Source organism: Mesoplodon mirus (genome assembly GCF_964341445.2).
Source record: "Mesoplodon mirus genome assembly, chromosome: 4".
Classification (NCBI taxonomy): Eukaryota; Metazoa; Chordata; class Mammalia; order Artiodactyla; family Ziphiidae; genus Mesoplodon; species Mesoplodon mirus.
Window position 1 is genome coordinate 48,523,380 of NC_138979.1, and position 25,169 is coordinate 48,548,548.

A 25,169-nucleotide genomic window follows, 5' to 3' on the forward strand; every position below is an offset into this window, starting at 1 on the left:
ACCTACATGCTCTTATTTTTGTCCCAGGTGTTATAGCCTATTAACTGGGTGATCCCAAACAGGCACTTCTGAAAGGGAAGCTGCACTATTAAATTTTTTTTTTCCCAATTGCTACACATGAGAATCATCTGGGGAGGTTTCAAAGCTCCCAATATAGCAGCTGCATCCCATGTCAATTAAATCAGAATCTCTGTGGGTGGAACCCAGGCAGCTGCATATTTTAACACTCCACAGTGATTCCAACACACAGCCAAGTTTGAGAACCACTGCTCTACATAAGCCTTAGCTTATGGTGTGTGTGATCAGGTGAGCCCTTCATCCTATTACCATTGGAGAACAGGGCCTGGTGGATCAGCTCTGGCACCAGCCAAGGTGCCAGCACGCTGATATTTGGAAGGTTGCTTTGGGTCACCCATTTCACATATTAGCTGTTCAATATGGCTGGATTTATTACTTAACTCCAGTAAATACATATATATTACTAATTACTTATGAATTTCTATATAGGTAGATATATTTTATATATCCCTGTTTAAATATCACTCCCTCCTCACTTAGTATTGGGAAGTTGTCGCTTGTCCTAAGAGTCTATGGGTTAGCCTTTGGAAACTGGCTTTTGAGTCATCTGGTAAATCCCATGGAAGGTCATGATTTTGAGCATCACACTGGCTTTTGCTATATCAGCTGACCTCTTCCCCTGGTCTTGTGGGGGTTCCCTGGGCTCCCAAGTCTGTGATGTCACTGCCTTAATTGCTGTTATCACTACCTGACTCTTTCTTTCATCTCTGCTTCTTCCTCTTTGCATTGTCCTTTTACAACAGACTCAGACCCTTTAAGGCCCAAATCAATAATTGGCTGCTGTGAATGCTGGGGCATTGGGAGGTTTTTTAAAAAACTGATTTTCAAATTAAGTAATGTTATGAAAATAATATGTATGTTAAAAATCATAATAAAAGGAATACCTATAAGCTTGCCTACCCCCAACCCAAGAACTAGATTATTGCCCATACCTGGTGCACACCACTTCTGTTCATCCCTATGCTTTGCCACCAGAGTCAGCAAAAACCTGAGTTTTGTTTATAATTGTCTTCCCTTTTGGAAAAAAAAAGATTCCTCAAGGATGTATGAATTCCTGAACAATACATTATTCGGTTTTGCTTGTGTTTGGTCTGTTTAAAGTAGTAGCATACTGGATATAATCTTTTAGGACTTGCTTTTTTCTTTTTCTTTTTTTTGCTGAGGTTCATCCTTAAGGCACGTAAGAGGAGTTCACTCATTTTCAGTGCTGGATAATATTTCATTGTATAACTGTATACAATTTGTTTATCCATTTAACTGTTGATGGACATTTGTGTGGTTTGACTTTTTTGGTATAGTGAACAGTGCTCCTAACATTCTTTTACACATCTGCTATGTATACTTGAGCAAGAGTTTCTCTAGATCTGGGCTTCTCAAACTTTAATAGGCATATGGCTCACCTGGGGATCTTGTTAAAAATGCAAATTCTGGTTTAGTCTGAGGGGGGTGCCTCACAGTGATGCCAATGCTGTGAGTCCACAGACTACACTTTTAGTGGCAAGACCCTGGGATGGAATTGGCCAAATTTACTGGAGGATGCCACATAGACTGCTAAAGTGGTGGTACCACTTACATTCCCACCAGCCACCAGCCATGCATTTAGATACATATCTTCTTCAGAACTTGCTATTTTTGGTCTTGAGGTCTGAATTTGCATTTTCTTGGCTGCTAATCAGGTTGAGAAATCTTTTGTATGTTTATTGGCCCTCCATATGTATCTCTTCTGTGAAATGCCTATTCATTTCTTCTATCCATTATTCCTTTAGGTTGTTTGCCTTCTTATTAATTTGTAGGAGTTCTAACCCTTCTTATTCAAATCCTTCATTGGCTGTATGGGTTGCAAATATTAACTCTCAATTTGTTTCTTCTTTTACCTTCCTTTATTGTATTCTTTGATGAATGGAAATTCTTAATTTTAATATGGTTGAATTTATCTATTATATGTAGTTTGTGTCTTTTAAAAAGCCTTTAATTCAAAGAGTTTAGTAGGTAGTATTATACCAGTGTTAGTTCTGGTAACGTATTATGGTCAAGTAAGATATTAACTTTAAAGGAAGCTGAGTGAAGAATACAATGGGACTCTGTAACATTTTTGAAACTCTTCTGTAAGTCTAAATTATTTCAAAATAATTTTTTTCCAAGTCCATTACTATTGGAAGGTTATAAAGATGCTCTCCTACATCTGATTCCACAAGTTTTGCCTTTCACATTTAGGTCCTTAGTTCTTCTGGAATTGATTTTGTGTTTGGCATGAGGTACGGATTTACTTCCATGTAGCCCCACATGGGTCATCAATCGTCTCACCATCCTTTTTGAATGCTGTCTTCTCTCCCTAGTGCTCTGCAATACCATCCTGGTCATAGACCAAGTACACATAGAAGAGTGGGTCTGTGTGGACCTTCAAGCTATAAAGAAAGCAGAGAATGACTTCTGGGAAGTATGCTCCTAGGAAGACTCTCTCCAAACTCACATGCCCTTTTCTCCAGGATAGTTCCTCTCTGTGCAGCAGGATCAAGGGGAATGTTCACCCTTGGTTTGCAGCTCATTCAGGGTTCTCAGTCACATCCTGCTTAATTTCATGTTTTTGACATTTAGGCTTTGTCAGACATGTCTTATTCACATTATGTCTCTTAAATCACACACTATTCAAGGTAGGAAGGAACCTGCAGTGAAGTTTTCCAGCCTTTTCAGTTTATAGTTGGGAAAACTGAAGTGGCCTAAGCACTGTATCCAAGATCGGACACGTGGCTGATGGAAGAGCTGAGATGAGACTCAATCTCTCAGCTCCTCATTGTCCACTCAGATTTCACCCCACCTCCTGTTTCTCATTCCAGTTCACAGCAACACTGTCTACCCAGCCATTCAAGCTAGAACTTTGAGGTACTCCTGGCTTGTCCCTCCTTGCCTCCCTGCTCTTTGTCGTGACATTCTGGTGATCGTGCCTCTGAAGTCTTTTTCAAATTTATTTTCTCACATTCATTCCCACATCCACAGCCCTGCTCCATATCTTTGTCAATGCTCCACTGGATTTCAAGAGCCCCCTTGTTTCTTGTCATTCCCCTCTATAATCCATTCACTTGCTAGACTGCTCTTAAAATTCTAAATTCGAAAACACCTGGTTTACCTGGTTGTTTAAGCACCCTGCTGCTTTGCTTACAGTCCTGTGTCTCCTTGCCAAGGGATGAAATTCTGACTTTTATCATTTGCTCCCAATTTACCTCCTCAGGTTCATTTCTTATCACCTTTCTCCTCCCCTCCAGGTGCCAGAGCTGTATTCACACTGAACTATTATGTGCTCGTGAGAAATGCCGTATGTGTCTGGGTCTCATTCTTAGCCCACGTTCCCTCTGCCTGCAGCACCTTTACACTTTTCTCTACATATTGCAATTGCATTCACCCCTCAAGACTTGGAAAAGTACTGTCTCCACCACGAAGCTCTCCTGCATGCCTTACTTGCAGCTAATCAGTCTCAGCATTTTACATGATCTTATGAACTCTCTGTTATGACAATGGGCTTGTTCATGTTCTGCATTCATTCCCAGTCCTTGAGCCCCTTGAGGTCTGTAACCATATTTTAACCATCTCTGTACCTCAAGGATCTGGCCCATGGTAGAGGCACAATATATTATTATTGATCCAATCAAAAACTATTTAAGGACAATGCTTAGGAAATGTTTACATTATTACATTCTTATTCTGCCAACACATCCTTATATTGGCATCACTTATGTGTTAGTCAGGACTCTTCTGGTAGCAAGTACAGAAATTCTATTTGCACAAACTTAAGTAAAATAGTAATCAAGTATTGGTTCACATAATCTACTGTGGACAGTGCAAGGCAAGAGCTGGTTTTCCAGGCAGCTGGAAACAGGGATTCAAGTGTGTTCAGAGCTCTACTCCAGACTCTGGCCTTTGGGTTTCTCTGCACAAGGGCTTTATTCTCGCCCACGGGTTTTCTGTCAGGGAAGCTCTGGACCAGAATTAGCAGCAACGTGATAGAGAAAATAGCTTCTTTCTTAAGTCCAGTATGAAGCATTCTGAATTCTAATTGGCCGAGCTTGGTTCAAATACCTGCCCTAACCTTCTGGGGAAGTCAAGTCAGCTAAGGGAATGAACAAACATGGCTAAAATTGGGGAGAGGAGAAGATCTCACCAAAGATGGAAGGAATAACACTGACAGGTTATGGCTAGACAATCCCCTCCCCTTAAATTTGTGTCCATGTAGAGGACAGAAGACAGAAAATGACTTTGTTTTGTTCAGTTTTAGTGTTTGGACAAGAAAAGAGCCTAGTATTTGCACACTCAGCTGAAATACTTGGCGAAATGAGTATGTCTCGTCCTAATGAAGTTATTCCATCTTTTGGGCAATGTCTTCATGTTTGACAAGTACCAGGGACTTTAATTGAAAATTACTTTGGGAATCTTGCCAGACATTGCAAATTGAAAATATGAAAACCCTTCTCCTGGGTCAGGAGTGTAACAAGCCCCATGTCAAATGTCATTACCCCACGTGCATTCTAGGACTGTGCAGGTGGGAAACTAAGTGTTGATTGCATATTTTAGCCCAAGAATAATTTCCTGAATGGCAATTTGTTCCTTTATTTGATGAAACCGAGGTTTTCAACAGCAGTAAAATGCAATCTTTCCAGAGCGTATTTCCGTGGGTTATGAAGATTGATTATGCTGCTTAGTGAGAGATTCATTATTTGGTTATTTAGACCATGATTTATTAAAAAAAAAAAGTAAAAAGGTAATGATTTCCAGTTAGGAAGGTTTGCCCTGTGAGCAGTGGTATTTAGCTCAGCATTGCTTCTAATTGATGGTGCTGGGACCGGGGAGGGGGAGCCAGGAGACAGGCCTGTTTTAAGCCAAGCCATTGGCACTTTCTTGGACCTCAAAGGGCCCCCCTAATTTCTCTGGATCTCAGGACTGCACGACCTCCACTGCCCTAAGCCTGAGGGGACTGGAATTTTGATTGTGCCCTAGAATAAGGGGGTGTGGGCAGGGCAAAGGCATGGCTGGAGGCAAAGCTGAGGCCCTAGACTACACCGAGCCTAGGAAACACTCAGGCAAAGTCAAAAAGGGAAAAGAGCTGTGAGGAAGAGAAGTGGGCAAAGGATCAAGGCAGTAAAGCGTGAAGAAGTGTGAAGGAGAGAGAGAGAGAGAACGGAGAATCATATAAGAGAGTTCAGACCCAGGTGGAAACCTATGAGAAGTGGTGTGAAAACAGATCAAAGGGAGAATGGAGTCCTCTCAGGGCTTGTAGGGGTGCTCAGCTCTGCAACTTGTCCAGCTCTGTCCAGGCAGACTCCCTCACAGAACTTCCCAGCTGCTGCAACCCTGAACACTCTCTTTTCAGGAAAACAAACCAAACCAACAAACAAATCTGTTTCCAGTTGTGATGATCAAAAAAAAAAAAAAGTGGGGGAGAGGGGGACTCTGGGAGGAATACTGTTCAGATCCAGGAGGAGCCTCGGAGAAAAGAGGAAGGCCAAGATTGTCTACTCTCCGGTACCCGGAATGGTGTCCTTCCCTATGGCTGTCACACTTCAGACCCCTGCCTTCCAGAAGCCTCCTCTTGAGAAGCAGCCCACAGTGGTGAGAATGAAGTGGTAGACAGGAAGTCCTTTGTTTCTGAATGGGAACCAGCTCTAGATCCTAGAAAAAACTGCCCCCAAAAATCTCATAGCAAGAGGCAAGATGGTGACAACCCTAAATACTCATTGTTGAACTCTAAGTGGCTGGGACATGACAGTCAACATCTCCTTCAAACCTTGTGAGAACCCCTCAGGGCAGGTTTTATTGCTGCTACTTTTTTTGTTTTAAAGGCAGGTGTTATCAGCTCTCTTCTGCAGAGGGGAAACTGAGGCTCCAGAGAACTGGCTATCTTGTCCCAGGCCTCTAGTCTGGGAGGGGATGAGCCAGGTTGACTCTAAAGCCCCAAGTCTTTTATTCACACCTGTCTGTCTTCCATCTGGTCCATGGGCCAACTGGAGCCAATGGCCAACCAATTAGTAGACATGTGAACACAGCCCCTAGGCTTGTGTCAGACTTGATAATCACTTAAACTAAGGCCACTCACGTCCATCAATTCAGTGCACTTTATGGCCACATGAGAGGCAGACCAGGCATCCCAGGGCAGATGAGGAGGAGGTGCTTTAGGCAGAAGGAACATGGGAAAACCTTCTAATTGGGGTTTCTTGAATTTGGTAACCCAGCATCACTGGCCACCCTATCTCATGAAAGTTAACCTTCCATTTTGAGCTCAACTCTTGAGCCTCTGACCCTGCCCCAGGTCAGAGAAGAGGGGTACCATTTCAGGAGCCTTTCCAGGCTGCAGGGGAGCAAATAACACCATCACTGGGATCAAGGAGGGGTGAAAATGGCACATTCAGTGGAGCCCTGCCAAGGACAACTCATTTGAACCTCAAAGGAATCCACTGGGAAAAGCACAGTCACTGGGGGAACAGAACATCCTTTGTTGTTCCTTTGAGATGGTCCCAACCCATTTTCCACAAAGTCATGCTTTGAATTCCTTCAGCATTCTTACATTTCCTTATAATTTTGTTTCCAGGGAAATCCTAAGCTCTCAACATCCAGGGATCTCATTTCCAAAGATACAACTGCAAAGTCCATTCAAGTGGTTCTTTAAAAAAATAATAATTCTTTTTTAAAAAGTACTGCACTGTATTGACAAATTTCACAATTAGCTGTTTTGCCATATGTTTCTCTTAAGAATTGCATTAATGAATTTCTTTTCAAGTCCATATGGGATGGGCAGATTGTTTTTTGGTGTTTTCCACATGTCATAGTTAAAGAAAATTTGATGAGGCTTCCTTTGGATCCAAGAAAAGTGGAGTGGGTTTTTATACTGCATTTCCAACTGACAAAGGCAACACTTGGCACTGAATACCAAGAGGAGGCTGGGCAGTAGCAACAAGACTTTGCTGTGCATTCAGTCTAGTTGGGTTTCACTGAGCTGTAAATGAGAAACTCATATTTCAAAACATAATCGGAAAGAAGGGCCAGAGTAAGAGAGAATGCACAGTATCCAAAGATGCGAGGTTCTTTTTTTAATGACCTATGTTAGCTGAGTGATTATCAACTTGAAGGTCAGGACTGTGCCCTTTTTGGTCCTTGTGTTCCCAAGACCTAGGACCAGGGTCTTCTTGTGTGGCTGTACAAACTACGCCCTACACAAAGCTTCTTGGCTGAGCAGTGAGAGTGCTACAGTGTAGTTGCTCTTGGCTTCCCGAACCAAGAATCCTGGGCTTTCCTTCTCCATCCTAATTCATCCATTCTGGCTTGGTGGAAGCTCTGACTAGCACAGCAGTGTCTGACACTTGAATTATAAAACAAAAAGCCACACTGGCTGATCTTATGTAAGCCATAAAAACTCTGTCTCAGTTTCTTCATGTGTTACAAATGCCTAGTTAGAAGGACAATTGTGAGGCTGAGATAAAAACAGAAAACACTTTGTGAAGTCCTACATGACTATATTATTCTTTTGGTGGTACAGAGCCTGCCAGGCTTCTATCATATCAATACCGCCCCCCAACTCACTCATCCATACCTTCTTAGAATTTACAGCTCCACATTTACACAGCAAAACTTTTGGTTCTCAGTGAAAAAAGAACCATTCCCAATGCACCTTTCAGTCGCATTAACCAAACCCATAGAACATTGGTTATTATTTTCTCTCCTAAGTGGAAATCTTAAGAGTAGGCTCTCTGAAATAATTGCTCTTTTGCAATATTAGAAATATTTCAATAGTGACAGCTTGGAAATGCTTTAACTTTTAAATACTTAAACCAAATAATAAATAAACCCTTGTGATGAATGTTTCCAGAAGGGACGATTAACATTATCCTTACAGCTGTTCATGATATAATATCAAAATGAAAAACATGCACGAGAAAAACAGCAAGCCCATGCTGACTTCACGTCGCTTTTTTTTGCAAACAGCTCTAATGTGAAGACATCCTCGGTAAGACTTAACCAACAATATTTCATCTGATCATCATTTAGCCAAACCACAACGATACTCCCGAGGCCTCTTCAGTTTCACTGACAGCATCTGTCATTTCAGTTACTACAAATGTGAGCTCTTGCAATGATGCTAGCAGGGTGCTCTGTGGCCTAAAAGGAAAATAAACGTCTCTTTTTCAAATTTTTAACATTTTATTTTTGAGGCAGGACTCAATAGTAGCTCAAGAAGAGAGGTTTGTTATCATTGTTATTTTGTTTGTTTGGGGGGGCTTTAAGAAAAATAAAACAAAAACATGGATCTGGGCAAATGCATATATTCCTGATTCAACTGTGTACCTGAGCTTCTAAATAGCAAGAATTCCTGTTTCCATCAAAAGTACATTTAAAGAACAGAAAAGTCAAATTATGACTTAGAAAATCTATAATCTTACTAGTCAATAATTTATTGGCAGAATTCCACAGTAACATAATTTTACAAGAGTAATAATAATTACTGTATGTGCCAGACGCTATGCCAGGTGGCCTTAACTACCTTATCTGACTTAGTCTTTGTGACAACCTTTGTAACAAAAAAGGTATGATAGCCTTCATTTTGAAATGGAGGAAACTGAAGGTCAGTTTGGTTGCTAGAATGCTGGGCTCCAGCCCAGGTTGCCCTCCCTGGAAATTCACTTGCCACCTCTGAGCTGTTGAAGGGATTGGTGAAGAGGTGGTCACTCAGAGCTGTCAAGAGCATCTTAGGTTGTGAGGAGGAATTCCACTTCTTGGTTGCTTTCGCCCCTTTGCTCTCTTCTGAAATGGGTCCCTGAGTAGTAGCAGGGGAAGGGAGTGCTCTCCTGAAGACCTGGCAGTTGGGTCTCATCTTCCCAGGTTCATCAAAATGGCATCTGTCCTGGATTGACGTATCCTCTCCCCAGGAGTCTGCCCATTGCCTTGCTCTGACTGGCTAACAAATTCCTGATAATCTGGGAATGTCCCAAGCAGTGTTAATGAAGGGCAGTGGGGCTTTGATTTTGGACAAATGCTCCATGATGGATGGGCTCTGGCTGACACACTTTCCCTACTGGGGCTCAGAAGTGACAGAGGAGGGCAGGTCAGAGGTGCCAGCTCCAGGCAGGTGGGGAGACCAGACTGTTAGCTTCTGCCCGGCACTTTCACATGGCAGGGGAGGCTGCCTCTGTTGCACCCCCTCATGTACCATTCATCAAGGGGCATGTGGAGCCCCCCGGGGGCCTTTCCTCATATCCAGGCAAGATAGCTCATTCTTGGGGGTATGACAGGAACTGAGTTTGGGTACCACCACCTGAGCTGCAAATTTTCTTGTTTATGTAAGAGAAAATATTCCCACATTATTCTAGTCCACACTGATCTCAAAGGTGAGGCTGGGCTTAAGTCAATAGGGATCTGAAATGAAAGCAGTTGTGGTGAAAAGCCCAAGAAATATAGCACTCAGGGTAGCTGGGCTCTGCAGGCTATAATTTATGCTATTTTCTGCTTCTAGAATGTATCCCAAACTTTCAGCTTTTAGGAAGCTTCCTTTTGAATAATGAACTATCTGAATTTTGAAAACTCTAAATTCTCTTCATTGTGGGGCTCAGTCTAAACTATATTTAGAACCCCACTGAGATGTCACACTCTCCAGGAAGCCTTCCTGGACCTCCAATTCTGGTTTAGTTCGTGACTACGAGCTTCCACAGCAACCTGTTCTTACTCTTAGATGTCTGTATCATGATTTTCTTTTCATTTCCACTACCTCACTTGGGGGGGGGGCACCAGGTCTTGTGTACATTTTGCACTATGTCACTACAATACAACATACAGAATGATGAGGGTCGGAACACAGACCCAGAAAACTACTCAAGTTGCTCCGAGGAGGGCAGTTCATATAAAAAAAAAAAATCATACAGCCTTCACCAAGGGACAGATTGCTCTTAGGATGTTTACAGATTGATGATACCATGAAATGTGTATTGATGAGGGCTTTTCTTTCCTTAAGTTGTATTTTTTACACTTAAAGTTCATTGAGCTCTACTCTCATAGCGTTAGTCTTCAGCATCTGGCTTGTTTGTGGTGAAAGTCAGTATGTTGGGTCTTTTTGAGCACGAAATCCATTAAATAACCACAGTGAACATAATGAACCATCATAATGTGGCTTTTCTGAAGCACAGCAATTTTATTTGGTGGGATCCTCCACCATGGTCTTATCAGTTGAATGGCTTTCACCAGTTGATTATGAGCAAGCTGGGCTCATGGAGGCACCTGGTCACCAGGCAGAGCTCAGAACACAGATGACAACTTGAATCTCCTACATCCTGATCAGGGTTCCTTTCCTATTGGTAACAAAAGGTCCCCTTTGTTTCAGAATCCACCCATGTATCTGTCACCCCAGGGTGTGTATGGCTACGTGCTGACCACGGAGGAGCTGAGGGTGAGGAGTGGCTGAGCCAAAGACAGAGTCCTCCAAAGCTAACGGTTGGAGCACCAGGACAGGAGATGTAGCCAAGCGTGAGAAGAAGGGTCCCAGGCTGGTGGGAGAACTCAGCACGCCACTCCAGCCCTTAGAACACGAGTGTTATAAGGTCTCTGCAGGGCCTTCTAGCTTGTACATCTCATAGTGTAAAAGGCTATAAACGCAGTCTTTGAACACAGTGAAAAGAATGAGCCAAGATTTGGAGTTCATCATCCAGTTCTTTTGTTGTCATCCTGTTAGTGTGACAAATAAGGCAGAGCCCTGGTGAACAGGGTCCATTTTTCCCTCTGTATTTATTTAGATGTCCATGTTGGAGAAGAGGGCCTCCTGGTCTTTTTTTTTTAACTTCATATAAAACATTTTTACTTCATACATAGCATTATTTAATTTTTCCTATTATAAAGATTCTGAAATATAAATATAATTTTACTGTTTTATGTATTAAGTATATATTTATATTTATAAATATAAATATATACTTAATACATAAAACAGTAAAATCCATGTACATTATAAGCAGAGGAACCTACTATTGATTTCTTACATTTTTATACTTTTCCTGTGCAAATACACATATATGAATAAATATTTGTAATATAAAAACTGAATAAATCCCCATGCTTTGTTCATATGATTTTGAAACGTGCTGTTTTCACTTAAATGTAATTGCAAATATCTTTTCAATAAATTCTGGTCTGCTGTAAATTTTAATGGCTGCACTGTGGTGTAATTGATTTACCCAACCCCTCTATGTCTAAATGCCCAACAATATTTTGCTATAACAAACAACAATGTGATAAACATTCCCACAAAGTCATCTGGAGGCCTCAGAGTCTGGGCTTATAGCAATGGCTGTGGCTGATGAAGGAAGGGGCAGGAAACAGAAGCTGGGAGCTGCAGCATCCCTGTGAGGCCTTGAGGAAACAGTCAGTTCTGAGACCAGACTATGCGTTTTGAGTTAGCACTGGAGAGGCCCTAATTAGTGTTTGAACTGCTCTTATGTCCAGCGATTCTGAGGAGGGGGATGGTCTAAAACTAGGGCATACTTCCTAGAACTGTGTCTCTCCATCGGGCTAAATCCACAGAAGCTTCTAAAGCAGGGGTCCCCAACAAGTAATGGTCCGAGGCCTGTTAGGAACTGGGCCACACAGCAGGAGGTGAGCGGTGGGTGAGCGAGTGAACTTTCATCTGCTGCTCCCCATCGCTCGCATTACTGCCTGAACCAACAGCCCCCCATGGAAAAACTGTCTTCCACGAAACTGGTCCCTGGTGCCAAAAAGGTTGGGCACTACTGTTCTAAAGAACAGATGTTTCACCCAATCGCAAAATGACTGTAGTTGTAGCTTGCAAATCCGTTACACAATTGTTTATTCACGTGTGGAGTCTGTTGGAGCCTTTAGTTCATCCTGGAGCAGCCACAGAGAGTGAGGGGTGTGGAGGGCAGGAGACCCCAGAGACTTGAGAGGGTTGGCCTCTAGAGCAGCAGTCCCCAACCTTTTTGGCACCAGGGACCGGTTTCGTGGAAGGCAATTTTTCCATGGACCGAGGGTGGGGGATCGGTGGGGGATGGTTTCGGGATGATTCAAGTGCATTATATTTATTGTGCACTTTATTTCTATTATTATTACATTGTAACATATAATGAGATAATTATACAACTCACCACCACCACTGATCTGACAGAAGGCGGAGCTCAGGTGATAATGCGAGCCATGGGGAGCGGCTATAAATACAGATGAAGCTTCAACTGCTCGCCTGCCACTCACCTCCTGCTGTGTGGGCCAGTTCCTAACAAGTCATGGACCACTACCAGTCTGTGGCCCGGGGGTTGGGGACCCCTGCTCTAGAGGAGAAGCTGCTGTTGGTGGGTGGTGCTGAATGGACTAAGGAAAGGAAACTGGCATTCGTGGAATGTTCTGGCAGTTTCATGCCCATCCTCTTACTGAATTCTTATATCAGCTCTGGTTTATCCTGTTTATGGATGAGGACATAGAAGTGAGAGAGAAATTGGGTCACTTTTCCAAGTACAGCTCATGGTAACAGAGCTGAGATTTATTTCAGCCCTTGTCTTTCTGGCACTTTCTATCAACTAGGCCAAGAAGTTTGAGAATTGCCCACACCCACACTGAAGTGTAAACTAATTAATATCCTCTTTGAGAGTGACGAGTTATTAACAGCATGCGTAAGAAAGCTGAACATAAATGACAGCAGTGTGAGCACCACATCAAGCTCTATCTCATGTGATTGGACCTTGACTTCCAAGCTGCCACTCTGCCTTTAGACCAGAAGCCTTTGTGTGTGTCTCAAGAGTATGGCCAATGAACGTGGCAGGGCTGGGACCTGGCTCCTGTGGGGCTCTTACTCTCTCTGTGCTCAGCCACCTCACAACTACCAGATCCTCTCTGGGCTGGGCCTGGGGAGGCACTATGAGAGTACAGAACAGCTAGAACTTTCCTCACATTGCCACTAGTCCATCTCCTGATGTGGCTAATGGTCAGGCTCCAGCCAGCCATGAGGGCCACGAGGTCCCTGAGGGTGGGGCTGCCCTGTGGGCAAGGGGCTTCTGCTGTTGTGCCCGCTCAACTTTCCCTTGTTACCCTAGTCCAGGGGTCAGCAACCTTTTTTAAAATTTTGGTAGAGGGCCAGATAGTAAATAATTTAGGCTCTGTGGGCCATATGTCTCTGTCACGATTACTCAACTGTGATGAGGTGTGAAAGCAGCTACAGACAACACATCAAACGAGCCTGGCTGTGTTTCAATAATACTTTACTTAGTCTGTGGGCTGTGGTTTGCCAGCCCTTGCCTTAGCCCAACAGGTTTACCAAAGCCCCCACATCTTCATTTCCTTCTTCAAGATAATCTTTCAAAACACAAGTTTTCTCCAGCTTGCTGGCCACTAGGCACAAAGGGTATGCACATGGAAGGTCACTAGCATTTTTCCCCTCATATCAGTGACTAAAAGTTATATTCCACCAAATCACCGTGTCACTGATCATGGAGCCAGTTTTTTTGCGATACCTTTTCTTTGGCTGCTGTTCACCTCTGATGATCAAAGGTGTCCTGAAGAATGACCCTCTTATGTAAAGGAACAAGCCCAGACACAGTGGTCTTGACACAGTGGTCTGGACTGAGGGCTAGCTGATCCCACCTAAAGGAAAACCCACCAACTCCAATATCACATTTTGTGTCCCCAGTTTTTTTCTAGTTAGACACACAGGAAAGCCCAGGGTCACTTACTCCCAGGGTCTATTTCCTAGAAGAGTAGAGAGGATGTTGGACTAAGACACAGGACCTTGGGTTTTAACCTCAGCTCTGTCCCTATCCAGCTGCCTTCCCTCTGGCAGACTCCTGCCCATTCTGAGCTCAGTTTTCTGTTCTGTCAAAAATCATCTTCACCACACATGAAGGAATGAAGCTGGACATTTACCTTACACCATATACAAAAATTAACATGGAATGGATCAAAAATATAAGAGATGAAACTATAAAACTCTTAGAATAAACAGGAAAAACTTCATAAAATTGGATTTGGCAATGATTTCTTGGATATAACACCAAAAACATAAGCAACAAAAGAAAAAAATAGATAAACTGAACTTGAAAACAAGTTCTGTGCATCAAAAGACAGCTAGACAGCTAACAGTGAAAAGGCAACCCATGGAATAGGAAAAAAAATATTTGCAAACCATGTATCTGATGAGGAATTAAGGTCCAGAATATATAAAGAACTCCTACAACTCAACAACAAAACCCTCCAAAATCTAATTTAAAAATGGGCAAAGGACTTCAACAGACATTTCTCCAAAGAAGATATACAAATGGCCCATAAGCACATGAAAAGATGCTCAACATCACTGATCATTAGAGAAATGCAAATCAAGACCGTAATAAGAAACCTACAACCTCACACCCATTAAAATGGCTACTATTAAAAAAACCAGTGTTGGTGAGGATGTGGAGAAACTGGAATGCTTGTACAATGTTGGTGTGAATGTACAATGTTGCAGCTACTTTTGAAAACAGGATGGTGGCCTCAAAAAACTAAACACAGATTACCATATGACCCAGCAAATCACTTGTGGGTATATACCCAAAAGAATTGGAAGCAGGTTCCTGAAAAGATATCTGTACACCCATGTTCATAGCAACATTATTCATGATAGCCCAAAGGTAGAAACAACCCAAGTATCCACTGATAGATGAATGAATAAACAAAATGTGGTATATACATACAATGGAATATTATTCAACCTTAAAGGAAATTCTGACACATGCTACAACATTGATGAACCTGAGGACATTGTGCTAAGTAAAATAAGCTAGTCACAAGAAGACAAATACTGTATGATTCCACTTGTATGAAGAACACAAGAGGAGTCAGATTCATAGAGACAGAAAGTAGAATGGTGGTTTCCAGGGGCTGGGGGGTAGTGAGGGAATGGGGAGTTATTATTTAATAGATATTGAGTTTCAGCTTTGCAAGTTGAAAAGAGTTTTGGAGATGTATAATGATGATGTTGCACAACACTGTGAATGTAAATACCACTGAACTGTACACTTAAAGATGGTTCAGATGGTATATTTTATGTTATATTTTACCACAATTAAAATTTTTTTAGAAAGCTAAAAAAAGTCATCTTGAGATGACTGCAACTGTGTCTTCTGCTCTAAAGTTCTGTATTTCACTGCACACATGGGAAGCAGTCTTCGAGGATACAGTTGCTGATGTAAAGCAGGGGCTTGGCCCCTCCACTCCTAACCACAGTCCCTTCCATCCTACAGCTCTTCACAAAGACAACTTATTTTCACATACTTGGTCTCATTCAAACATTACAACAGTGCTGCAAAATCGGCAGGGTGTTATTATTGTGCCTCTGTTACAGAGGAAGAAAGCGAGGCTCAGGGGTTTCAGTGACATGTCCAGGGCATAGAGTTAACACATGGATATGCAGGGCTGAGCCAAGCTCTCCCCATTACCTTCCTTGGAAGCCTCAAGGGAGGGCTCTCGAAGCTCTTGTTGACACCATACTCAGCAGCATGCCTGGGAGGGGAGCCCTGTTGGCAGCTTTAGTTTTCTCCCCAGACACCTTGTTTCTCTTGCCTAGTGGTTCTCTCGCCTAGGTGAGCAAGACAACCTGCTCGCCTCAGTAAGCTCTCTTGGTTGACAAACATCCCCTGAGCTGCTGGTAATTGCCAGGCATTGTGCAAAGCATTGAGATGCAGCAGGAAACAGGTAGGGCAGGTGGCTGGTAGTGCTCCTGTTCCACCTGGGAGGCAGGAAATAAACATGAAAACAAGTGCATAGATGTGGAGGTGCAGGTTGTGTGAAGCCCAGTGAGGGAAACAAACAGGGTGATATTCGGCAGTCACTGGGGGAACTGCGTAGATCTTTGAGGAGGTGATGTTTCAGTTGTGACCTAGAGAGAGGTGACAGGCATAGAGCAAATGGAGAAGGCACCAGGCAGGGGACTGCAACTGCAGGTGGCCTCCTGCTGCACAGAGCTTGGCAAGGGAAGGTGGTATATGGGCGAGGGGGCGTGTGGAGAGGGGAGCAGTGGCCAGCTCAAGGGGAACCTTGATGGCCCTTTTATACTGGATTGGATTGGATTTTATTCTGGAAGCCACGGGAACTTGTAAAGTTTTAGCACCACGTGGGGGAAGGTAGCACCACTACGGAGGCCCCCCCAGTATCCCAAACGTCAGAGGAAGCTGGGGACAGTTCCCCCTTAGCTGCTTCACACATCGACACAGCGTGGCCTATCACCTCCACAAAAATTCCTACTACCCATATAGAAAAAATCTAGATAACATGTTCTAGGAGCTATAGGATGCATACATTTTTCAATGTTTCTTTTAGGGACCATAAACCTTCAGTTTTATGATGATTTAATATTGATGTTAAGTCACAAACAGAGCTGGGACAGTTTGATTAAAAAAGTAGCAACTTCTTGCCAAACAGGCAAGGCAACCTTTTCTTCCCTTCTCCCCTTCTCTCCCCTTCCCCTCCCTCCCCTTCTTTTTATTTTACAAGTGGGCTTAAATCTACTGCTTGGAGCAAAGGAGCTGCCTCTCCCTTGGATACCAGCAGCTTCCCTATGTCCTTTGGAGTCAAGTCCTGAAGTCAGGGACAGACCCCAATTTAACAGTGGCCTTGGCCTTGGCCTCTATGAAGGCACTTCATATTGGAGGGAACAAAGTCATAGTAGATGCTTTGCAAAGTACCCTGGATGGGAAAAAAAAAATGCAAAAACACCCCAGCCAACAAGTAATCATCACCCCCTTCCCCCACCTCCCCAGTAACTCTTTAGGAACATAATTTTTATAGGGCCAACCACAGGAAGGCAGGAAGGCCCATGGTGCAAGAACTTGGGGAGAGAGAAGATGATGAAAAATAACTTCCAGAAAAAAGGAACTCACATTTTGAATAGGAATGGTATTTAAAAGAAAAACAAAGCCCAAATCCCAAACATCCCATCCAACAGGAAATCATCATCAGTGTTTAGAAATTCCAGGGAGTACACCCGGGAACAGCTGAAGAATTGGCACAAGGACATCAGTTGTATTGAGGAGTGAAGGGTGGGTTGGCCAGTTTCCCAAACAGTGGGGTGTGCTCAGTGTCCTGACACTCCCCTGACACCCAGGGAGGGCAGAGAAGTCAGTGGTGGGCAGGAGGAGCTTGGTAAGGTGGTGTAGACATCTGTCACTTTTGCTCCATGACCTTCTGTCATCAGGAGATATTAATCATACACATGCTAGGTGCCAGGCACCCTTCTAGGCACTGGGGATACATAGTGAGAAAGACAGCTTGAGTTCCCACCCTCAAGTAGGGCCTACCCACTTCTTTGGGAACAGTGGTTCCGGACTGGGGAGTTTCCTTAGATTGTTCATCAGAGTGACCTCCCCTATCCTGGCAGACTGGCAGGAGAACCACCCAATCTAGTTCATCATATGTGCTCTCCCTGAAATTTCCATCATGAGAAGAGTGACCAAAAATACTGGGGGAAACATAGTTGGAGTAGATTTGTCCACGTTCTGCAGAGAAAATCCTATAGTGGCTGCCACCTGGGGCCTCAGAGCTGCCATGGCACCTGCCTCTTTAGCCTTCCCCTAGATTCTGTGAGCTGCTGCATAGCCACCAGATAAATACCAGTTCTGCATAGGATAGCCAGCATTGGCATCTGTTGCTTGCAACCAATGATCCTCAATTATCAGAAAGTGGACAAGAGGAAGGAGATGGAGACAGATGACTGCCTTTGCAATTTAGATCAAAACTCAGAACTACTACGTCTAAATCTTTATTACCAGCATTACCTTGTTTTACTACCTAAGATCCTCTAGCCTAAATGATTGAAATAGCCTTCTTCTAGTCTCCTTGCTTCCTCTCCAGAATGATTATCCTAACACGTTTCCCCACTTCCCCAGAACCATCAGTCTCCTTAGCCTGCCAGGCAAGGCCTGCCAAAATCTGTCCCAGCTTGCCTTTGAAGCCTGTTGCCAACATTTTAACGTATTCACCGTGCAGGCTAACTAGTCCCCTAGCACTCCATGCAATGAACGGCCTCAGTGCCTTTGCTCAAGCTCTTCCCTCAAACAGGAATGTCTCTCCATGTTTCTGTGCTCTTTGTAAATTCTATTTCATCCTAAAAACCTCACTTGAAATGTTATTTCTGATACAAAGCCATTCCTGAATGCCTAGAAGAAATTAATCATGCCTCCCTCTGTGTTCCTACAACCCTTTCTTGTACTGCTACTGTTTCCCTCTGTCTTGACCCCGAGTTAGTTGTATACATATCTGTATGTCTCTCTAGACTTGAGATCATTGAAGAGGGCCTGTGTCTCTGGTCTCCCAAAGCTTAGTACTGTGCCAGGCTAAACAGACAAGTTTGTAGAATTAATTAGATTTAATTATTAGTCATAGGCTTCTAAGGGTTATTAGTTAAAATTGATCTGAACAAAACCATAATTCGAAAAGATACATGTACCCCAATGTTTACTGCAGTACTATTTACAATAGCCAGGACATGGAAGCAACCTATATGTCCATTGACAGAGGAATGGATACAGCAGATGTGGTATATATATACAATGGAATATTATTCAGCCATAAAAAATAACAAAATAATGCCATTTGCAGTGACATGGATGGACCTAGAAATTGTCATACTGAATAAGTCAGAGAAAGACAAATATCATATGTTATTGCTTATATGTGGAATCTAAAAAAAATGGTACAAATGAACCTATTTACAAAACAGAAATAGAATCACAGATGTAGAAAACAATCTGGTTGCCAAGGGGGAAGGGGCAGGAAGGGATAAACTGGGAGATTGGGATTGACATATACACACTACTATATATAAAATAGGTAACTAATAAGGACCTAACTGTATAGCACAGGGAACTCTACTCAGTACTCTGTAATGATCTATAGAATCTAAAAAAGAGTAGATGTATGTATATGTATAACTGATTCACTTTGCTGTACAGCAGAAACTAACACAACATTGTAAATCAACCATACTCCAGTAAAAGTTAACTTTAAAAAAGTTAACCTTACTGGAAGAAGGACAATCCAAAGCAAATAAAGATGTTTTGCATTAAAAAAAAATTGATCTGAACACTGAGTCAGGCTCTGACCACGCACAGATAAACCAATTCTCCCTACTACTGTCTGCTTCCTAGCTTTGCCTCTCGGCTATCAGTTCACCACTCTGTGGCTTTCCTCATTGGACAGCTGCTTTTTCTCCTTCTAGCTAGACTATAACTGTCTAGTTCCCATGGCATACCCAGTCCCCAGCACGATGCTTAGCACATGCCAGGAGCTGAGTAAGTTATGGCTGAATGAATGAAGACATGAACGCACTTGATCCTTATTTACTCTGAGATGAATTCTGACTCAGACTCATCCTCAACATTTGTGATTCTGGATGCAATAGTAGAAATCCCATATACCAAATGTCTGAATATTCAAAAGTTACGAAGTATGCTAAAAAGCTGTTTTTATAAAATATGTTATCCTTCTACTTTAACAAATATGCCTCTGTGACGTCTCCACATTCTGCACGGGGATGAGATGGCACAGGAAAGGCTGGTTCTCAGCCCACTTGCTTCCTTCCCCATCCTGGCTCTGCTTTGTATTTTAAGGCCCACGTATCCCAGCGGCGTCCACACTGCCCATCAGTTTCTGCCCTTGGCTGGCCCTTGCATCTCGGGTGCACATGTTGCTGGGATTGCCTGGCCTCAGAGGATAGACCCAGGGATGAGGCCCTCAAAGGCCTGGAAACAGGCTCAGAGACTTTTAGAGTCTCGATTGCCAGGGCATAGTCTAGAAAGGGAGGTGTGAACTCTAGCTGGGTAAGTCCCTACAGCTTGCATACTCCTCATTTTATGGGGAGAAGAATGGCCAGACAAGGGCCAGGGTGCACCAGGCGAGGGACCCCTCAAGCCTAGGTCCAAAGTTTTGCTCTGACTTTATTCTTCTTAGGAGGACTCCCCATAAAGGAATCAAGTCCCTACTCTATAGAGGATGCTTCTGCACTGGTTTTTCTTTGGAGTTTGCAAATTCATTGTCAGCCCAGAAACAGCCAGAGCAGTGGGGCACCTGGACACGTCTGGGTGACAGCGAAGCCTGGTGCTCCACAGCAGCAATCCTCTCTCAGGGCGGTGGTGGGAACCCCTTGCAGACCACAGGCGTGCTTGGTTATGAAGGTCTAGAAGCTTCTGTCCCTTAATGTGATTTCTGCCATTAAGTAAGGGTGCTTCGAAATCCCCTTGGATAGACCCAGGTGGGCGGGGGGCCCTAAGGGTGAAGGTGATGCTGCTGTTCTCCCAGCCAAGCAAAACCAGCAACTGGAGCTTTAAAGGAAGGAGATTTTCTGCTCGAATGCTTCCAAATGGGCTCCTGCAGACAGCTGTGGCCAAGCTTTTGAAATATTTCTAGCCTCTGTTTTCCTGCTGTGAAGTCTTTCGAGAAACAGTTCAGGAGCTAGGAGCTGTTTGCTATTCTGGGGCAGTGGGTGTGCAGATGAAAGGGCAGATGGGCTGGAGAGGAATAATTCCCCAAGTGCCCATAAAATTTTTGATCTTTGGCCCCTGCTGTAAAGTGATTCTGGGAATGCCGGTCAGACGGGAGAGCTGAGCTCTGTGGACCTGGGGCTTCCCGTGACCTCCGTCTGGGCACCTGGGACACAGTCTTTGTCACCCAGGGCACTGAGATAGGGACTCTCACGGCTCCTGGAGGCTCCAGAGGCCTGTTGGAAATGAGGAGAATCTCAGGCCAGATGACACTGAGTGCTGGGGAAGTCTGATGAGATAGGTGAAACCCTGTATAGGTAGTTGATTCAAAGAAGTACATATTCCACCAAGGAAATTAAAATTTTCCTGTGAATGTGTTTTGGCTGATGGTCCAATTCTCTCAGGCTCAGGTGAGCCAAGGCTGCATGGTAACTTAGCCAACAGGCAAGCGACCTTGCGTTAGCCCTGGATCTATCACCACCTGGCTGGGGGACTGGCCAAATTAAGTGCCCTCCCTGCCTTCGTTTCCTTTGCAGATCAAAGATATGAAGTTACCTTCTCAGGAGTGGTAGAGTCCAAAGGGCAGCCTTGGAAATGTCTTCATGTATTCCTTACATTCAATGGATTTCCTGATTTCCATCTTTCTTCAGATGACAGTATCTATCATTTAACCTGGGTTGGGAGTTTGAGCTTTGGAGTCACATTAGATCTAAATTCAGTCCCAGCTTAGTCTTAGATAACGATATAACCTTGGGTGTGTGCTGGTTACCTCTTTAAACCTCAATTTCCTTATCTGCAACATGGGATGGGTATCACTTACTTCTCCAGTTGTTTGGAGAATTAAATGAGATAATGGCCTTGGATGCTGGTTCAGGCATAACATTCTCCTCCTTAGAGCAGCATTGCCTTTGGGGTTGGCAAGTCTGGGCAGCTCACCGAGGACCCCACAGGAGTGAGCTTACTTGATTCTGACTGGGCCTTACAGGGACCATTGCTGAAGTGGGAATAGCTCTCTTCAGACAGAGTGTTTTATTTTCCTGGTGGGAACTCTGTGGTCAGTACTGGATGAAAGAAAGGCACGTGGCCTAAAGGCAGGGTTTTCTGAAGTAGGCTCCACTGTGACCCAGGTGAAGGCCTCCTGTCCAGAAGGTGTGGTAAGAAGCAAAGTAATGAGGTTAAAAGGCTTTTCCAGAACAGGAGGCTCTTTGGTTCAATGTAAAGAGTTCCCAATTTGGGGTCAATTGGGCTGGGACTCTGTTTAATATGACAATGTGTCCCTGGTCCTCAATAACATAACTGTCATTCAGCTGGGACTAAATAAATGCATGCTTAATGAACGGACGAGGGAAGGAATGGGGGCTAAGCTTGTTTCCTTGCTCCGAGACCTGGAGCCTCAGTTTCCTCACTGGTAAAATGTGGATAATAATATTTACTACACAGGTTTGTTATGAGGATTCAAGGTGACACATGCATTTTCACCTGTAAAGTGCTATCTACGTATGAATAATAACAGTATCATTAGGTATTAGAACTGACAGTTGTAGGAAATCAGAGAATGTGAACATGGAAATTGAGGTGGATGTCAGGCAGGGTGAAAATATCGTAATCACTGCCTTGAAAGCAATGCCATTTTCATGATGACCAACCAGCCCACCAGAAAAGGGCTCCCAACTGTATCTCAACTTAACATGGGCATCAATTCTTTGGATTTATTTTCTTGCCCTCAATTTTTAGAAAAAAGAGGTGAATCATAATAAAATCACTTAGCAAGTATTTATTATCTGAGTTTTACCTACAATATAGTAACTCCACCCTTTGACTCTCATTCTATACAATAAAGATATTGAGATTCACACTCATTAGCAACATCCTCAATCATAAAGGAAATATTCAAGCTTCTTTCACAAAATTTATGTTCCAAGACAAGACGTTTAGCGGTTTTGTTCTGAGTGAGGTATGTGCAAATCTTCTGTTCGTAACAGCACTGCTTTACTTCTTTTTGTTGCAGCACTCCCATGTTTAGCCCAGTAGTTATAATGTGCTAGGGGCTGGAATTGCATCATGAACAAGACACAGATCTTGCCCTCAAGAAGCTTATAGCCTACTGAGGTAGACAGACAAACGATAGGCAGTTACAATAGTAATAATTGCTCACATAAGAATTGCTTTGCTGCTTTTCGATAATCATTGAAAGGAAATTCTTTGTGTTTCTAAGTTATTTCATAGCTAGCCCAATCGATGGGGCCATAAGTCAGTATAGAAGACGAGAAAAAGTAATACTGAGTTCCTATTTCGTGCATACATGAATGTTTTACACATATCACTTGAGGCATCACCAGCACCCCTCCCCCCATCCCTCTGCTCCTAAGGGTCAGGTAGTATATGCCCTTTTTGCTGCAGGGGTAATTGAGACAGAGAAGTTAGGTAGTTAGCACAGGGTCTTATAATGATTGCGAGAGGTCGGTCATGCATTCAAATCTTGCTCTTTCAACTGTACCACTTACATTTGAATAATGTGCCCAAGTAAATAAAAACAATTTTCACCCACCCCTTAAGTGCTTCTGGGAATTCCAGAGGACTAGAGTGAGAGTGTTCTGAGTGAAGCACTCGAGGTGGGTCCAAGTCTGGGGCAGGGTCTGGCAGCCATGCTTAGGCTTTTATCAAAATGAGCCGACAGTGCTACCTTCCAAGCATCAGGAGAAGAAAACGGTTCTCAAGGCAAAGCCTGACAAGGACTTGGAGCAACAGAGCGCAGCTGGAGCCTGCTAATCTTCTGGCAGAGAAGGACGAGGATCTTCTGTCTGAATAATCTTTCCCGCTGATTCTTTCAGAAGGCCTACCATGGCACCATTTTAATTCACGGTGTGCAGGTTTGGTTTGTGTGGCTATTTAATTTTTGGCCTAAGAATTTCACAAGTTGTAAAATTCCCTGGATGTCCATTTATGGGATTACCTTTGCAGAATCATAATTCAGCAACCATTTATCACCAATGAGACTTGGAGAACCTGCCCAGAAACTTATAGAATTTATTCTGCAAAGGGTCACCCTACTCCACTTACATGTCTGTTGCAAGTGATCTGCTTACCAACATATTAAGAAATTCCCCTAGGAAACAGCGGTGGTCTCAGGCCAACACACGTAGGCCAGCTACTGCTGGAACACCCTTTGTTCCTACCTACTTGCACACCATTGTCTGAGACTGCTGCAGCCATCCTTGTGTTAGTTACCGTGGGACTTCTCCCCTCAAGCTTTATGAAAACCTTCACCTATTCTTCCTTGAATGACAGGTCTCTGTCTTGTCTGTCACGGGAACAGTTCTGCCAATTCAAATGTTGACTATGGTAATAAACAGTAAAATGATTTAAAAAAAACATGAAGGGAATGTTCTATGGGGTCTTGGCAGTAGGGAGAAGTGGTTAATGGCATATTTGGCTTCAACAGTCCTGGTCTGAATTGCAAATATGCCTTTTTATCTTTGTGAGTTTGAGCGAATTCCTCATCTGAAAAGTGGGAATAATAATAACCTACCTTATAGGACTGCTGTATTAAATCAGATCATGTCTAAAAGTGCTTACTAAGCGTAAGTCCTGGCAGTGACTGTTAGCTCTCTTTTCATATTCTTCAGACACTTCCAAAGATAGAGTGTGATGCCAGGAGATCAACTGGAAAGGCTCGGTGCAGAGTGGACTCAAACATTAGATTGGTGAACTCTGAAGGGTTCAATACACCACACTGACAGGCCTATGCCTGTGTCTTTTGGAAGTTTTAGGACCCTTGTAGGCCATCTTTAGGCTTTCTTAGTTTGTATCTCATAGTGTCTAGTGGAAGGTGCTACTAGTAATTGAATGGTTAAGGGCTTATAGTACCAATAAAGCACTTTACTGGAAGTACAAGCCCCACCCCCCCAGTATCACAGTTTATTAGGAGTCCCAGTTCTTTAGCACCTTATAATACCGCCAACAAGGGGGTCTGGCTGGGTATCCAAAAGGGCTGTCCCTTGAGTGTGAAGTGAGTTCTCCACTCTTTCTCTTCACACTAGACTCTTACCCAGCAGAAACCAACATCCTGACTCCAAAAGGATCCTTGCAGATGTTGACTTTCCTAATTCCCCCAGTCAGTTCTGGTCTCGGTGGCTCTTCCCATCCAAGCTGTGCTTGGGCTGTGCATGGACTAACAAGGGACCACTATCCATCCCATCAGTTCTGAGACAACTGGGATGCCACTAGAGAGCCAGTTAATTAAAAGCATGTCTTTAATGCAAGTATATCCAATCAGTTGTTCTACATTTGAAAAAATAAAGTAGGTTTTGTTATTGTAGTTAGGTAAAATCAGGTTTTCAATCTTATTCTAATATTTTTGCCCCCCACCATTGACATATACACTTTATTATTTTTAGAGGGTAGCATGTCTAAACAGAAGTTATTACTTAGAATGCTTTTGATTAACAGAAACAATGTAATACTGGCTTAAACAATTAGGAAATTTGCTATCACACAGAATTAGAATTCAGAAGTAGGGTGAATTCCAGGATTGATTCTGCAGCTCAGTGATGTCACTGAGAAGCCCAGTTCTCTGGGCATCTTAGCATCACCAACCTCTACATGCTGGCTTTGCTC